Source organism: Rhinolophus ferrumequinum, chromosome X (assembly GCF_004115265.2).
Source record: "Rhinolophus ferrumequinum isolate MPI-CBG mRhiFer1 chromosome X, mRhiFer1_v1.p, whole genome shotgun sequence".
NCBI classification, from domain to species: Eukaryota; Metazoa; Chordata; class Mammalia; order Chiroptera; family Rhinolophidae; genus Rhinolophus; species Rhinolophus ferrumequinum.
This window is the reverse complement of record NC_046284.1, coordinates 119,808,173-119,826,540: the sequence shown is the minus strand read 5'-3', so window position 1 is coordinate 119,826,540 and position 18,368 is coordinate 119,808,173. Positions and strand designations below refer to the sequence as shown.

The 18,368-nt window shown below is 43.0% G+C and overlaps 1 protein-coding gene across 1 annotated transcript in view; it reads left to right on the top strand.

Annotated features, from left to right (window-relative positions):
• TBL1X (transducin beta like 1 X-linked) overlaps window positions 1–18,368 on the top strand; it is a 179,880-nt gene that overhangs the window by 107,021 nt on the left and 54,491 nt on the right. Inside the window, exon 4 of the mRNA XM_033104859.1 lies at window positions 11,476–11,564. The gene's annotated coding sequence lies outside the window, so the exon portion shown is untranslated. The remainder of the gene's footprint in view (window positions 1–11,475; window positions 11,565–18,368) is intronic.

The window sequence follows — 18,368 nt, the reverse complement described above, 5'->3', positions numbered from 1 at the left end:
GATACTGTATGTTCTTTGGTGTTCTGTTTTTTTTTGGACTGTCTGTAGAATTCAGTATGTCATTTAAATTTATAGCACATCTCAATTTGGACTCGTCAGACTGGTCAGTCCAATCTGAGACCCCCTAGCTCCATTGTCTAATATTATGAAGATCATTCCAGGATATGAAAAATAATTTCCAAGCAGTATTTTTTTTAGGAAGGGATCATTTTCAACTTGGGCAATTTGTGGTTCTTTATCTAGAATTGGTTGAGGAAAACAATATGGGCATATGATTTTAAAATTGGCTTGCAGAGCAGAGAGAGAGAGGGATGGTGTCACCTCAAAGTTGCCCTGTTCCTCCGTGGTGCGGATCACAATCAAATCATTTTAGCTGCTGCAGGCTTCTTAGCTGCCATGCTTACCTGTACTGTTCACTAGCCACGGGGAGCTGTGGAGGACCCAAAATGTGGCTAGTGTCTTTGAGGAACAGACTTTACAATGTATTTCCTGTAATTGATTTAAATGTAAACATCCGTACTTGATTCAGTTACTGGCAAACTTTTTAAGTATGTTGGGAACCACAGAGGTATGCGAATCTGTGTTTTCCGCTGTATGTTTCCTGAACTACTGTAGCAGTCATGTATTTCCAGTACAAATTGAGTTTCTGAATTGAGATGTGCTGTAAGTGGAAATTACATAGATTTTTGAAGACATAGTGGGAAAAAGGAATGTAGATCTCACGAACGTTTTATATGGAAGACATGTGGAAATGATGCTATTTTTTTCACCTACCATTCTTGTAGGTAAAAGCGTGTGCTAAGTATAATACATTGAGTGTTTGGGGGGCAGAAAATGAGAGCATATGAAAATTACTTTAATATTTGCATATTTATTGTGGTTGATAATTTTCAAAGATTGGCACTGTCTACCAAAGAGCAGATACTAACAATCCTACACACACCTCCACCCACCAAAGAAGAGTATAGTAAAAGGTGTTAAAGTACTGATTGGATATTTTTGTGTGGTATTACGGTATACTAAACAGCTTGTAATGAGAAATTGATTCATCCTGGGGTTTGTGTAGGAATTAGCAAACGTAATGCTTTTCCCTGGGCATAATGTCTTTTAAATTACTGAGAAATTTCTGGGCCTGCAGGTTGAATGGGGTGGGTAGTGATTTGGTGGAGAACTAAGCTGGTTAATCAGGAGGCCCTGATTTTGTTTTAATAACACATTTTGACCCAATAAGGAAAATTGAGACTATGTTTTCTTACAGTGTCAGGGCTGTTAAAATTTATGCAAATGGAACCCTTTTATTATTGCTAAGCCTTTTATAGTCGTTTGCTTTCCAGGGAGCTTTGTAAATCCTCATAATTATTTTTCCCCAGTATGTCCGTTCTAAGTGGTCCTCTTGACCTGCCATGGTAAATTTCCATTTGGTGAGAATTGTATTGTTTCATGGAGGTTTTTGCTTCATACAAATTAAGATCACCTTGATCTTTTTCTCCCCTCCCCCTCTCCACAAAGCTTGGGCTCGCTGGTAGCCAAACAGGATGTCTGCATACAAAGTGCCCTCCAGGTAGACTAGACGTCCGGTTTATTGATATCTACAAGACTCAGGCCGTCCTTGGGTTGTTTTTCTATTTTAATGAAGAAGATGCTCTAAATATAAGTGTTTTTGTAGTAATTATGGCCCATCGAGAGTGGTATAATCTGAACTGTCATCAGTCCAGCTAAGTGGCACGTGTACAGTGTTCTAAGCTATTGTGTTTGGGGAGAATATGTGATATTTGTTTCCCACTGGAAATCGTCTGTGGAGACCAAGGGAGTGAGCGCTATTTTTTTCAGGATGTTACCTTTAAGCTTAGAAGACAGAAATGTTAAAGCTTCTGGATTGCCCACCTGTGAGGTCACCCTCCCTGCTGTTCTGCTCATAACCATGTGAAGAGTCTCTAAGTGATGAAAACAGAGAAGCAAGATTGGGCTCCTACCAGTAGACTGAACGTGTCTTGCAGACAACATAGAGGAAGGGGAAAAAGTTAGACATGTACAGACCATGAAAACTGGCTGCAGGGAGAGCAGATAAGACCATGAAAACTGGCTGCAGGGAGAGCAGATAAATCCACCAGGTACATACGGGAATAGAATGGTTTTCCAACCTTGGCACAGTTGATGTTTGGGGCTGCCTGAGTCTTGGTGTGGATTGTCCAGTGCTGTGGATTATGGAGCAGCATCCCTGGTCTCCCCCCACCAGATGCCAGTAACTCTCCCCCTAAGCAGTTAGAACAACCAAAAATGTCTCCAGATATTGCCAGATGTCCCCTTAGGAGAAGTTGAAACACCACCACCACCACCTGCCCAGTGGAGAACCACTGGGATAGGTAAATGTAAACAAACTCAAGAGTCTCAGGTCTTGCATGGGGAGAGCGTGTCAGAAATGGGAACAAACCAGCATGGTGACATAGGTCTTCGTGGCGGTACATACAGGATCCTCTGGGAGCCCGATTGATAGCGAACCACCATCCGTCTTGGGGTCAGAAAGGCTTGACTGAATGGTCTCCTGGAGGAGATGAGTGTAAGCTGCTCCTTAAAGGTACAGGTGGGGAAAGCGTGAGGGACTGGAGCCAACGGATCAGCATTATGTCATTTTGAAAATTATCGTATTTCGTGCATATTTCTCTCACTTCACAGATCACTGCATTTTGAAAAAGGTTTCATAAATGAATTTTTATAAGCTAATTAATGTATTCACCAACGTGGAGAATTTCCTCGTTTCAATTGGAATCCACTTATTTCAAGTGTTTTGTCTATCCTTTTCTAATAGTAAGAAAGTAGTTGCAGCGAGAACACTCTTAATTTCTGTTATATATTCATCATTTAGACACCCGTGTTTTGTAATGGGGCTTCAGAGTATTAGGGGATGTCTGGAATATTGGAGTGGTTTTTTACTGCATTAATTTCATGTTATAAAGCTGTAGCCATTTAACCCTGGGCCGCCTTAGAATTCCAGAAAGTGTGAGTAATCGCTGTTAACTTTTTAGAACTTCATGGCGTAAGCACTGATGACTTCTTGATTTATGCACGTTACGAATGGCTGTTTATCATGCAGAGATAACATATGCAGGTTTATATGAAAGGACAGTGGAAGACCTCTGTCTGTGGCCTGAGGAATGGCCCGTTAATTGAAAAATCTGGTCATTGTTATTTTTTTTAAATAATACATACATGTCTTCCTCTTTGCTGTTATTTTAACCCACAGCCATCTGCCAGCGCTCTAAGGGTGGGCTGACCCGTCCACACTCATGGTATACTCTGCCTGGTTCCCAGTTTCTAGTTCCCTCCTGTGACCACGTAAGGACACCTGCACGGAAATTTCAATACTGCATCTTTCCATATTTCCACCTTTCCCGTCTTCTGGGTCGTCTGGCCCACAGCTGATCCCACTACATGTGTTAAAACAACCCATGCCCACTCTCTGTGCACGCTTACTTCATCCGTGTGTGGAACGTCTATAAAGCTTTGTAGTTACCGTCGTGTCACAAGGGCTGCTTGAGTGCAAAAGGGCCAGGAGCAAAGCTGGTATAGCTTTGGGACCCAGTGTGCCCGGGGTAGGGGAAGAAGTGTTTCTGAGCCTGCCTGCCAGCTGTGTGTGTGCATCCCTGTGCCTCATCGGTCCGTAAGCTTCTCCCACTCAGGATGTGAGAAGCAAGCGCAAGTGCGCATCGGTGACCTGGGCTTCCTGGGGCCACTTCCCTGGGTTGTGCGTGTGTCCATCGGTGCCTGGCAGGCGGTAAGCAGGCACAGGCAGGGCAGGTGCCCGGAGGGACAGACCCCTTTCCCAGAACTTGTTGCCCTTTATCTTTTCCTTATTAGACCTTAGAGTAAAGAGTGAAGTCTAGTCATGACGTAGGCGTGTTGGACTGACTCCGTCGTAAGTTTTACGGGATGATGATGTTAAACTCTTCCATGTGGGTGACATGGGGACACAGTGCCATGTCCTCGTGACTTGTAAATTCAGAGGATACGATGCCGTACACTTTATGGTGGTCATTAGCGCTCATTATTGAAGCCCTGTGAGACCCAAAAATGGCCTGCGAGTCATCGAGAAGGACAAGGCAATGAGTGGCATTTTGGTGTGACGTACATCTTACCGTATTCTGAGTTTTGTTGAGTTCCTATACAGAGGGAGCCGAAAAAATGTATACACAATTTAAGAAAGGAAAAAACTGTATTAAAATTGTAATCCTCGATATATACTGATAACAAAAGATGGATAACAAGTCATGTGTGACTTTTGCAATGACAAGAGGTGCTCAAAGTGGTTCCCAGCAGCGTCCAGACCCTTCTGATGACGGCGGACATTGTTGGGTAGACTTCTGTGGCGGGCGTGTAAACGGTTCCGACACCAGAGCAGAAGCAGCAGGACTTGTAGCTGCGCGAGGCCTCCCGGATCTCCCCTTGTGCACGTCGCACACAGCACCCTGCGTCTCAGACTTACCACGAATGCGTGCAGTTGTGCGTGTTGGAGGTTCTGTTGCACACTCACGCCTCCGTCGTCATTGTGCTTCCACAACATTCTTGAATTTCAAATACCTCTTCAAAATGGTCTTGCGCTCTTTGAACGACAGCCGTGCTTCTGTCATTTTCTTTGACTGTCCTGCCTGTCGCATGGTGACACTGACATTCATTTGATTCATGCCATCTTTGAGCGAACGTTGTACTACACATTGCTACGTAATTCAACTTCAAAAAGTAATACATAGATAACGTCTCTTAAAATGTGTATACATTTTTTGCGGCACCTCCGGTATTTGTCCTTCCCGCACGTATTAAACTCTTTATTACGTTTCTTTGTGTGTCAGGTAGGAGCTATGCTTTGTGGAGGCACGGTGATGGGCTAGACCTCTGAGCACAGAGTTGTGGACACACAGGCCCCTGGTCTGCAGGAGCTGCATGCTACTTGTAAGACAGTAAATACAGAAACACCTAACGGGGAACTTGGAGAGTGGTACATGCTGTGAGGGCAGGGAGCAGGATGACGTGACCCCGTGACGTGGCTGCAAGGGCCTCCACAGCAGGGGTTCGATGGCCTCTCTGAAGAAGACACACGTGTGCCGAAGTCTGAAGGGTGCAGCTGGGAAGAGCCGGGAGAAGCCCGTTCCAGGCAGAGGGAACAGCATGTGCAAAGGGCAGTAGGTGGGACTGACCTCCAGGAACTTGAGGGACGAAGGGGAGGCCAGGCCAGCATGATGGGAGCAAGTCTCCAACAAGGAGATGGGGAAAAAACCACACAGTTCCTTACAGGACATGAGAATCATGGTGACGACTTTGAACTTGAAACTCTCCAGTGGCTTCCCACTGCTCTAACAGATGGTTGGCTGCTTGGTGGGGGAGGGAACGCAGTGGCTCCAAGTGAGTCCCAGGCAGGAGGCCATCTCATCTCCCACCAGGGCAACTCAGCAGAGCCAGGAAGGAAAACCCCAATTCAAGACACTCTTCAGCAGAGAGCGCCTGTAGACTTGTAGGTGTCTTGGCCAAAACGGCGAGGGCCTGGCTCGGGACCGCTGGGTGGGAGGGACATGTCATTTACTGGAGGAGCGTGTGGGTGTGGGTGGGCGGGCGGGCGAAGGACTCTGGTGTGGCCGTGCCATGTTTGAGATGCCCGTGGGATCTCCAAGTGGACACGTCCTTTAGGCTCGTCCGGGAAGGAGTGAGGAGCTTGGAGGGACTGGATGAATTCCCTGGGGAGATGGACAGCACTGCAGCCCCACCCAAAGGTAGGTGCCAGAAGGTCAGAAAGATGCCGTTCAGAAATCTGAGGTGCCCCAAAGTTTTCCAAAGTCATTTTCAGAGATGTACAAGCTTGTAGGAGATCGGAATTTGGTGCACCCATCTGGAAGCTTTTTGAGAGAAAATGAGGTAATATCATGTTATAAACTCCCGCCTCCTTTTCTTTTTTTTTTCTTTTTTTTTTTTTTTTAAGTAAGGGAAACAGCTTCCACCAAGAATGATACTTAAACTTTCCCTTTTATCTGCAGCTTTTGTTGGAGCTGGAGAGCAATGATTCAGGGTAGAATTCATTGGCTCTGCATACCTGTTGTTTTTCTTGGGCTTGTAGAGGTTTTGCTGACAACCACAAGTACCATCCTGAACAGTATAAGGTGTTCATTTTTTTGAACGACTTTTATAATTAACCTTGATTTTACAAGAATACCTATCCCATTTCCCAACCATAAAGATTAAATATCCGTTTAATTAACCAAAATGTGTCATTCTGCTACCTTGTAGCTGAATTCTCCAAGGACAGAAGCTGGCCTCAGAATATCTGGGTTTGACTAACATTCAGATACTCCAGAAACGACTAGGTTTCTGAGATTGTTTCTTGGGAAGCGCTATGCTCTACCAAGAAGGATCTCAAGGCCGGCCCGGTGGCTCAGGCAGTTAGAGCTCCATGCTCCTAAGTCCGAAGGCTGCTGGTTCGATTCCCACATGGGCCAGTGGGCTCTCAACCACAAGGTTGCCAGTTCAACTCCTCAAGTCCCGCAAGAGATGGTGGGCAGCGCCCCCTGCAACTAAGATTGAACACGGCACCTTGAGCTGAGCTGCTGCTGAGCTCCCGGATGGCTCAGTTGGTTGGAGTGTGTCCTCTTAACCACAAGGTTGCCGGTTCGACTCCTGCAAAGGATGGTGGGCTGCGCCCTCTGAAACTAGAAAACGGCAACTGGACCTGGAGCTGAGCTGTGCCCTCCACAACTAAGATTGAAAGGACAACAACTTGACTTGGAAAAAAGTCCTGGAAGTACACACTGTTCTCCAATAAAGTCCTGTTCCCCTTCCCCAATAAAATCTAAAAAAGAAAAGAAAAGAAAAAGGACCTCAAAATATCACTTGTGAATTTGAAGATGGTCGAGCACCTCTTGTACTTCACAGCTAAGGGTTTGAAAGTGACTTACGAAAAGAAAGGAGTGGGTATTTATTCTTGGCTTGCTACTAGCTGCAAAATGAATTGTCTAATGCGCATTTGAACCGTCACAGCCAGTTTGATCTAAGCTTTTCTTTAACCAACAGCAGGATCTTTGGGAGAAATACATTTGCACTGAAGTTTCATTTTCTTTGAGATTTTTTTTTTTAGTACAGTAAAATTCACATAACAAAATGTACCATTTTTAACCATCTTTGAGTGTATAGTTCAGTGGCATTGAGTGTGTTCACTGTTCATTTCCAGAACTTGATTTCGTCTTCCCAAATTAAAACTGTCCGCGTTAAACAATAACTCTCCTCTCCATTCCCTCCTACCCTAGCTTCTGACAGTCACCGTTCGACTTTCTGTCTCTGTTTTTAAATTCTCTAGGTCCTTCATGTAACTGGGATCGTACAATAGTTGTCCTTTGGTGTCTGGGCTTATATCACTTAATGTAATGTCCTCAAGATTTATTCATTCATTCATAAGCCTGGACTTCAGTCTTTTTAAAGGCTGAGTATAATTCTGTATGGCATAGGTATATTATATGTATAATACACGGCGTGTATATTATGTGTGTTATGTCATACGTATGTTATATGAATACTACATAATATATGTATAATATACATATTAAAGATTAGGGTCTTGGGATTTGGTACAGCATTGGTATCTCTTATCATTGAGAAAACAACACGCAATATTTTTTTCCTACGTCGTAAATACAACTTTCAAAGGGAAAGGGCCCGTTGGGTCGTGTCTCTTCGGGTTGACGTATAAACAGAGAAGGACACATATTTACTACAGTGGCAAATAATCCACCTAAAGTGAAGTTTTTAAAAAGATGAGATGTTAAGATCTGAGGAAGTAGTAGATGCATTGTGACTTTTCACTTCCGAGTACCCATTCTCCTAGATCTGTGAGTAAAAGCAGAAATGGGGATGATGGCCTGATTTTAATTCCCGTTGGATAAAGGCTCATCTAGAACTGCCCTAGTTCTTGACACTGTTAGGATATTAAAAGTAACGTTTATTTTTATAAGTCATTACCATCTTGGCACACTTGCGTTTATTTCAATCATGTCTAAAACCATCTTTAGATTTCAAGCTTCCAAAGTCTAAAGACACGCACATCAGGTTTACATTTCTGTTGGAGAATATACCGTCTTCCGTTTAGTGGCGTGTGCTCTGACTGGTCTATTCAGTGTCGGTCAGAAAGGTATCTTTAAAAGGTCAACATGAGCACATTATTGTCCCCATTCCACGGATAATGATGCAGAGGCCCTTGCTGAAAGGGCCCCCTGCCTCAGGTATCGTCCCTACCTGTCCTTCCCCATGCATTAGATTCTGACAATCAGGAGTGCTGACCTGACTTAGCTGGGTGGTTCTGGCTGGGGTGTCTCGTGAGGTTGCCAGCAAGATGTCAGCTGGGGCCACCGTCCCCTGCCAGCTTGACGGGCTGCGTGATGTGCCATCACTCATGCTGGCTCCTCGTGGAGCCAGCAGGTGGTGCTGGCTGTTGGCGGGAGGCCTCAGTTCTGCTTCATGCTGGCTTCTCCACGGGCAACTGAGGGACTCGCATTGTAGAAACGTGATTCTGTTTTAGCGAGAAATGGAATCTGCATTTATGTAGTTAAGCATGTAATTTACGATCAGTGAAAATACACGTTTATCCTTTTGACTTAGTGATCGACAAGCTAGTTTGTTGTTTTGTTTTCGACATTTGGGCAACCAAGAAGGAAGCGTTTTTGACAGCCTGTGAAAATATCCCTGAGACAGTTCTTTCCGAAGCTAAGCTCTATGTGAAGGCGTTGTTTCATCTCCTAATATTTCACAATAAAAATCCGGCAGAAGTCACAATGAGTTGAACTTACTTAGCCGTTGTAAAATCTGTGCTAGTAAAATAAAGTTTCTCAGCCGTGGTAATATTGGCATTTTGGGGTGGCTCAGTCTCTCCTGCAGGGAGGCTGACCTGTGCGTTGTAGGATGTTTAGCAGTATTCTTCGTTGCCACCCACTGACCGGATGCTGGTAGCACCCGCCTCCCTCCAGGTGTGACGGCCCAAAATGTCTCCAGATGTTGCCTAATATTCCCTAGGGTGGAGGGCACAGTTGCCCCTGGCTTAGAACCACTGTTTTTAAATATGGACACACTGCGATAACCCCATGCTTTTATCAGCGATCATGGATCAATATCAGATTTCAGTGTGAGAAGGTACCTGGGCTGCCAGTGTCCACTCCGAGCTGGGGGAGGGGCATGATGCTTCTTGGATACAAGGCTTTGGAATGATGGAGATGTTTCTGGACTTAACATAAGGGATGATTGCGTCACATTGTGACTGTTCTAAGGGCTTTATACCACCTACGTACGTGGAAGGACTGCCAGTATAATACGTCTCTACACCATGGTATGCCGAGAGCTGAGAGCAACCAAAAAAGTGGTTTAATGTAATTAGCTACTACCTTTTTTACATTTAATATGACCTTTGAGATAAGGAATGTTATTTTATTTGTTAAAGTTATTTGCATTTCCACACAAGTATTTCGCAGTACATAAATTTTTTGCCAGCGCTGTTTATTGACAGGGGTTCGCGTTGGGTACTAATAATGAGAAAATCAGTAATGAGCAGGTATGGGGAAGTCAGATTTCTCCTTTTAATTTACTGTTTCTAGCAATAAACGAATCAATTCTGACATGTTGCATAACCAGAAGAATGTTATTAACCAAAGTCATATTTCCCATTTTTTGGCGTTTATAACACAGACGATGTTAATTACATTTAATGAGTTTCACAACATATATAAAAGATAATCTCCAATTTCAAGACTCTCATTTGTGAGTTGCCATCTGTTTTGGGACCAAAGAATAAGATTTTGATTCTAAAGCTTTTTCCCAAACAGCTTGTAATAAGAGCTGTTTATGTATTAATTACTTATTGAATTATTACAGATTTTAATGTTTTCATTTTCAAGCAATTTGGGGTTTATTGTGGTGACATCTGCTCATATTTTCACACTTTATGGTATTTAGCAATTTCATCATCAGGATATTTTTTTTTTCCCTCTGGTAATTCACAACCCAATCCTGAAAACACTAATTTGCTTTCTACTTCAGGTAACTATAAGGAGTATTGGCTTGTTTCATCTCCACTACAGGATTTTTTTCGTAATCAAATGTATTTTTTTTTTAATTGTATAAGCAATATCAGTATTTCCTGGTCCCTGCTTCAGTCGGGTGTCCTTTCATTTCTATCAAAGACTTGTAGACCAATTTTGTTTAAATATCATATTGTTTTTTTCCAGTGGCAGATTTTTTTTTAAGTGCCGTGGTTATTCCTCTTATCTTCTATATCCTTATGATTTTTTTCCTTCAAATGCACTGTAATGAAGCTAAGGCCCTCTGACCCTGCCTGTAGAATCCTTTTAATCCCCTTTCTTTAAACAGCTTAATTATCAACGTGAAACAGTGGGAATAAATTGAATTGCCTTAAAACATTTCATGAGAGTCTGTATAATTTCACTCTTAAAAACACCTTCATTCGTAGCTTCACTTGTGAATTTGAATTATATTAAATCTGGCACCTTTTTATTATCACTTAAGACTACTGAACGAGAATTTAGAGAAAATGGCAGGCATTTCATTTCCTAAGTCTTTAAGCTTGTAGCTGATCATAGGTCATTTAAACTGTGTAGGAGGCTGCATTTATTTACCACCAAAGATATTTCATAAGGAAGATGGTAAATATCATTAAGTAAATGCAAGTTGACTGCTTAGTGTTTATATTCACTGAAAAAAATACTGTTTTTGATAGGAAGGATTGTCTTTTTATGAGATGGGAACCTGGCTTCTTCAGAAATCAGTACAAATGCAATCCCTGTGAAATGGAAATGTATGAGTACAATAATGGAAAAGTTGAGATGTATTAGTCAGTGTCTTTCTTTTGCGTTATTTTAGGGAAGCCAAAGGTGGGGGTGGGGGAGCGGCAAGATTCTAATGTGGTTTGTATGTTTTTCTGAGCAGGTATAGATGAGGCGAATATATACACACAAACATGTCTGTCGTGACTATTGTAACCATCACTCCAAGTGATGTCTAAAGTGTCTCTAAGGCTTGATTTCTGTTAAAGGGGTGTGTGGTTTAATTTATGGCTGGTATATGGTATGGTCCTTAAAGATATATCAAATGGGCACTAATTTATTATTAAATGATAACAGTAGCACTATCTAAGCCAAAATTAGTTTTATCTACTTTGAGATGCTTTGCTTTCAGAATTTCTGCACGTACAATAATACCTGAGTGGCCATTTTAATTTCTCCTTTTTCACTTTGCCAATAAAACCACATAGTCTGTTCAAGTTTAAGACGGAGATTTTGAAACAATAAAATGTGTTAAGTTTGAGTTGGGATGAAAAAGAAAAACAGTGTCATCGATTTGAAAGACAAAACACAAAGTAATGGGAGACGTAAGAGGTGACTACTTCCCGAAGATTTTTGAGGTTTTTTGTTTTTTTATAAATCTCCCGTTTCTCACCAGGCAGGTCCCGGCCGACACTGTGCAGTTTCTATGATCGGATGCTGGGGAACCCACTGGTCCAAAGGTCTACCCATGAAGTCACCATAAAGGTAAGCGCCCCTCTTGCCACTCGCTCGGTTCTTGTCCTTTTTCCTGAAATCCACTTGAGAAGCAGAGCTGCGTTTTGCCAAAACTAAACACCTTCTGTTTTAAAATGAGTTTTCAGGAGGAAGGTGCAGGTCCTTCTCCTTGCTGCAATTGAAGGTAGTAGATAGAGCATCACTAAATCATCATGGGCTAGATAGTCAATTCTACACGATGAATTGGGCTTTTACTGCCTTCCGAGAATTTTGGATACTTAACGAGCTATTATCAACTTTTCTGAGCCTTACCAGGAGAGGATGACAGCTTCTAAAAATCAATCTCTTGTTAACACTGCGAATTAAAATTAAGCTGAATAATTCGCTGTAATTGGGCACGAGAATAGATTTTATTTGGCTCCCATATCTTAATTCTGTGCTTTATTAGTTTCTTAATACGGTTTGTGTCTATCTGCAAATTGATTTGCTAGTTAACCTTGAAACTATTAGAAAAACATGGAGATTACTATTTATAAATCTAATGCGATGATAAGGTTTCCAAAAGAGCAAACAAAACAATCATAGGTGAACAGGTATTAAGAGTTGAAGTCCACATTCCAAATTAAAATTGATGCCCAGCCCCGCCAAAAAAACAACCACCAAAAACAAGTTCTGTAAAGGTTGTTGTTGTCTTGTGGTAGGTGGCATTTTAGAATTTGATTTTATGATTTACTTTTTGTATTTTCTGGTTCTTCAATTTTTTTATTTTTTATTTTTTAGTAAATCAAATAAACCCACAGAACCCTTGTAATTTTTAAAACGTAAAGATGGAAATTTGGAGATTTTTTGCTTTATTATTTTAAAAGAACCAAACAGAACTAAAATGATGGACCTAAATTTAACTAAAGGAGGAGTCTTACTGCGGTATTTTTGTTTACAACCACATATATAAAAATTGTTTTAAAAAAGTAGATGTGTAAGAATTTTGTTCTTTTACTTAAATATTTGAAACGTGCAGTGTGTGAATGAAAACAAACCTTTATAAAATGTTGGGTTTGGGACTGGCTTTAACTTGGCACGACGTTTTCAAAGTTCGTCCATGTTGTAGCACGAGTCTTTTTTTATGGTCAAGTAATATTCCGTCATATGGCTAGAGCACATTTTGTTTATCCATTCCTGAATTGATTGACATTTGAGTCACAGCTCCCTTTCAATTGTTGTGAATAACGCGGCTATGAACATCCCTGTACAAGTTTCTGTGTGGACGTACGTCTTCAGTTCTCTTGGGCATGTACCTGGAAGTCGAATTGCCAGTTCCCACGGTCACGTGGTGTCTAATGCCCTGATCCGACTTTTCCAAAGTGGCTGCACCATCGGTCGGTACTGTTCGAAATGCAGCTGGACCGTATTCTGAGTGTCAGAGGGAAGATGAGAGAGGAGGTCAGTTGCTGGTCGCTGTTTTGATTGGGTATGGATTCTGTCCTTAGGGAACATAAGCTTCAGTTGAATTGAATGGAGCACATGGTGAATTCCTGCTGTGTGTCAGGCATGGGTGTCTTGCTTCATAGATGAATGGATTTTGTAGTTTATATACGCAAATGGACGTTAGAGGTCAGGCTGGCCAGCTTCACTCTGCTGCCCACCTACCACCGCACCTACGGTGTATCGCGGGGTGGGAATCACTGTAAGTCAGACACCCGTTCTCTGTTCTGGGCGCTGTACCCCAGAAAGGGGGCCAGGATGTGCGCCCATCAGACTGCCTGGGTTTCAACACGTGCCCTCCTGTGAAAGCCGCTCCCAGCAGACCTTGACAGTGGTGTTTTCTTGGCTGTCAGTTTAAAAGTGGTGGGTGTGTTTACACCAGGAACTTCCACATTTGGGGGCCTGGCCTTCAGGTGATCAGACAGGAAAATTTCAAGCCAGGAAGCGACAAGGAACAAGTAGGAAGCCACTTGTTCTCTAATGAAGCAACCAACGGGAAGATCTTCGGGAGAGCAGGGTCGTCACAGATTTCCTGTCACGGCCAGAGAGTGGGTGGTTCAGGCCTTGTGGGCCCGAGGGTCTCTGAGAGTTGCAGCCAATCAGCTCTGCGTTTGGAGTGTGAAAGCAGCTGTCAATCATATGTAAATGAACGGACATGACTGAGTGCCAATAAAACTTTATTTGTGGACGCTGGCGTTGGATTCCTATATCCATTTCATGGGTTGCAAACTTTGACTCTTGGTCCTCTTTGGAACCGCTGAAAAATGTAAACCCTATTCATAGCTCACAGGCCTCACAGAAGGAAGCAGCGCTGAGAACCGGCCTATGGCAGAGGAACACACCGGTTTTATTTCTGCCTCTTCTAACTGCAGCCTTTTGAGTTGGTGGACATCTGAGGGTGGAGCTCGGCGACGCCCAGAATGCAGTTGAGACAGAATCCAAGCTGTGGTTCTTCCGCAAAGGCATTGCAGATGTTGGGGACCAAGACTCAGGAATTTAGGGCCCTTTCGGCTCTGTAATGGGGAATGACTATGGTCCTGGGTAACTGCCCAACTCGGGGGTTCTCAGCCAGAGGCAGTTTCTGCCTCCTCTACCCGCTCACTTCCAGCAGAACTTAAGCCATGAGTGGAGACATTTTTCCGGTGAGGGGTTACTGGCATCTGGTGGTTTAGAGGCCAAGTTTGCTGGTGAACATGCTACAGTGCACGGGAGAGTCCCACCTCAAAGATGTATGTGGTCCCAAATGTTACTAGTGCCAAGATTGACACACTCTGCTCATCACGACTGGCAGTACTTTAGTTTGTGTTTTAAATCTGATCAGTCTTCTGGCTGTGGGCATTTAAGCTGCTGAGCATTTCATTACAAATCTTCGTTCCTACGTTTGCTGACATAGGTAAGGATCATCGGACTGTCATCTAATGCGTGGGTTCGCAATGCTGTGTTTCTTTTCTGAATTTTTAAATTTTTTTATTAGTTTCAGGTGTACAAAACAACATAATGATTAGACATTTTACACCCCTCACAAAGTGATATGCCCCCCAGTCTACTACCCCTCTGATATCTTATATAGCTGTTACAGTACTGTATGCTATGCTTTATATCCCGTGACTATATATATATATATAATTACAGTTGACATTCAGTATTCTTCTAGCACATTGGTCAGGCATCCACACCGTCTATGCAGTGGTCTCCCTGATAAGTCCAGTGCCCATCTGACACTCTACAGTCTTTACAACATTATTGACTATATTCCCCATACTGTATTTCACATCCCTGTGACTATTTTGTAACTACCAATTTGTACTTCCTAATCCTTTCACCTTCTTCCCCAGCCCTCCCACCCCTCTTCCTTCTAGGAACCATCAGTTTGGTCTCTGTATCTATGAGCTGATTTCTGTTTTGTGTGTTCATTTATTCTGTTCTTTAGATTCCACATATAAGTGAGATCGTATGGTATTTGTCTTTCTCTGTCTGATTTATTTCACTCAGCATAATATCCTCTAGGTCAATCCATGTTGTTGGAATGTTTTTCTTTTTTCTAAATTTTTTTTTTAACTTAAATTGAAGCATCAAAAAATGCCGTAACACCAAGATTTATGAGATCCAGGCCCTCTCGGTGGGTGAGTCATCTGCCTTTGTATCTGCAGAGAAAGCCGTAAGATTTATTTTTCCAAACTCCAGAGGCCACATTCTATGAGTAAATGACCTTGCTTATGACTCCACCTACCGAAGGAAAGGGAATTGTCAGGCCAAAGGAAATCCTACATGGGTGGGTGAAAATCTTAGTGTCTTCGTGGTTTCATAACCCGTGTGCATGTATGCCTCTAACTTGTGTGAGGGCCCAGTGCCTGTTGTGGAGAATCTGTTTCCAACCTCTCAATCTTCAAGATAATTAAAGTCTGTGAATTAATTTACAAATTAATTGGAAGTGTTCGCTTAAAACCAGAGTCATTAGAAAAAGCAGCAAACTGCTCTTCTGTGGAGGCGGTGGCTGCCTCCCAAGGCCACCTGCTATGAAATCTTGGGGACATGAACGTGCCTTTCGTTGTGTACAGAGCAGGAGGATAGAAAAGGAAAATGGTGCTGTTTGTCTTATGTACGTCGTCTGGCTCATGCGACACACACTTGCTTAGCTGTGGTTTGCTGTTACCAGGTTGAGCATTTTTAGGAAGGCTTCCTCCTGGGTAGGCCGAGACGATGAGTAAATAGGGTGGTGAGTACAGAGAGTTTGAGAGAGGACCCTGTGGCCACTTGGGAGGCGCACAGAGGCAACTCGGGGCCTGGACGCCTTTCCTGTCACGTCAGCGTCCTCCATTGATGTGCACGCGGGTTTTGGATGAAGTCCCCAGCCAGCCATTAATTAACCCAAAAGAGCAGCCGGGCACAGAAAGGACCCTTTCTGAATGCCTCCCCCTGGGATGGTTTTTAATCCTTGAAGAGCAGCATTGTTTTCTAACACGAGACCCTCCCCTCTGCTCCCCCAACCCTGAGCCTCATTTCCTACTTAGAAGCACTGAATCCGCTGTCATACTCATTATTTCCGAAGACATTGCCAGGTTTTAATTACCTTCTAATGAACGTGAAAACAGTTCACGTTCATAGGAGATGATTTGGAAAAACCACACACACACACATACACTGCATATAATCTATCCCGAAGATAGGGGTAAGAGGACTCTCCATTTCTGTGTGTGTGCAAAACAAAATTTAGCATCATTCATGTACATTCCGTCTTGATGTCCTTTTTTTCACATATAGCGGTATGTCTTGGACATTTTCCCCAGTCGTGAACTATTCTTTTAAGGACTGCATCTGGGGTCAAAATCATAGTTCTTTGATTATCTTTATAAATTTGGACAGTTTGATTCCAAGTAAATAAATAGGACTGAGATTAGTGGAAAATCTTAATGTTTTTCTTACTATAAAACAATGTACGTTTGCTCCTGGTAAATGGAGATAAACCTATGAAAGAAAAGAATGAAGATGAAGCCACTGTTACTATTTTCATGTATTTCCTCCCCAGTCTTTTCTGTGTGTATGTTTTCCTGTTGTGGGGATCAAACTATAAATGCTTTAATTGATTTAATCATATTGTCATTGGACGACATGATGTTTCAATGGCTATACATTGGCTCAATTACAAAGAAGAAAGAGAGATGTGCCACGTGATGTAAAGCAAGCCTGTTTCCGTCCAAAACAAACTGGTCCCCAGGCAGACTTTAGAAAGGATTACACGTAAATGGTAATACCTACATTAAAAATTTCTTCTTCAACTGACCACCGATTGTGAAATAAACGCAGTTTATGTTTGAAGAGAGAAAAACGTCATGGAGAAAGTGGATGGGAGGTGAGACCCACTGCCTTCCAGTCAGCATAGGGTTCGGTCATGTCCGTGAAGAAACACAAAGGGAAAAGTGCCATTTTAGGATGAGGTCATTTTGAGCAGATTTTCCAGCTGCTCTGCTCTCAGTGCTCAATCAACCTGGAAACAAGTCCCAAAGACCTGAGCCTTTCCAGAATTACTGTAAGCAGTGGAGGCCTTCCTGGGTCAACGCCAGCAAGCTGATAGCAGAAACAAGAATCCAGACAAACTTTCTTCCATCCCTAGAGATACAAAGGGCCAGTTTAAGAGATTGTACGAAAACGTTTCATAATGGGGCAACTTACTAAAAGAGAAACTTTTTTCCTCTCGAATACTACGGGATCAGCACCATTTTTGCCCTCCCTTTCCTCCACGTGTGCCTCTCTCAGTCTTTCAGAACGAGAAACTCTCTCCATAGGCAAGTAACTCCCTTGCCTTTTCTGTCTTTACCAGTGCCAACTCCCCAGTAAGCTCTTGTGCTTGTATCTTTTAAGATAATTAACGGGCAATTAAGTTTCTGTTGTTTGGGAGCAGTACTCTGCCTTCCCAGAGAATGATAGCACATGACGTCCTATAAGTAAATGCTAAGGAAAATGAAACTGTTCATCAACCTTTCTCTTGTGACTAAATTTCTAACTCTTTTGCCAAGGGAACCGTGGTGAATGGGAGCTTTTGCCACCTTGAAATGAAATCATCAAGAGGAGAAATGCTATAAATAACTTTCCCTTCCGTCTCTCGACAGCTTTAACCCCAAATCATTATTTATGCTGGAATACTTTTCAGGGGCAACCCCAGCCATGCCACATCAGCCTGCACTCATCTTCTTCAACATGATGGCTTGAAGTCACGGTGGCTGGATGTTTTTTGTGTGTGCAGTCATTAATTCCAAGTTGTCGCACCAACTCTAATGGAAGGTGTCTCGAATCAAAACTGGGTCAGGCAAGCACGTAAACACAATTGCACTGATTAGAAAGCTATGGGGCTTTGATTGTTTGTTTGTTTTGTTTTTGCCTTCTGTTTGAGGCAGAGAAGGCTCTACCAGGCCCGCAAAAGCCGTCTTTTATTCTAGAAGTGGAGAGGCAGGAAGCATCCATAGGAGTTCTCAGAACTCGAGCTGGGCTCGGACGGCATTCCGGAAACCAGCTCGGTGTTAGACCACAAGGCGCGTCTGCAGCTCTGCCTGCTAGAAAATGCGTACCCACACACAGCCCCTGCCGGGAGACTGCTCTCCTTGATGGGCTGGATAAGTGCTGCTTGCATGTTTGAAAATCACTGATTAACTTTTCTGGGAAGACCAGCATTGGGCGGATTTGGGCGATGGTGGTTTGTTCTGTTCACCCCTCCAGAAGGCGCTTTCAGGTCGCTCTTTGGGATGCGTGCACTTGGCTGAATAGAAATAATAGGTAACTAGCTCGTCCTGGGTCGCTACTGCGCCTGGGGGCCTGCTCTGGGGTACATATAAAAGGCTTTAACCCTCCCAACCTCTC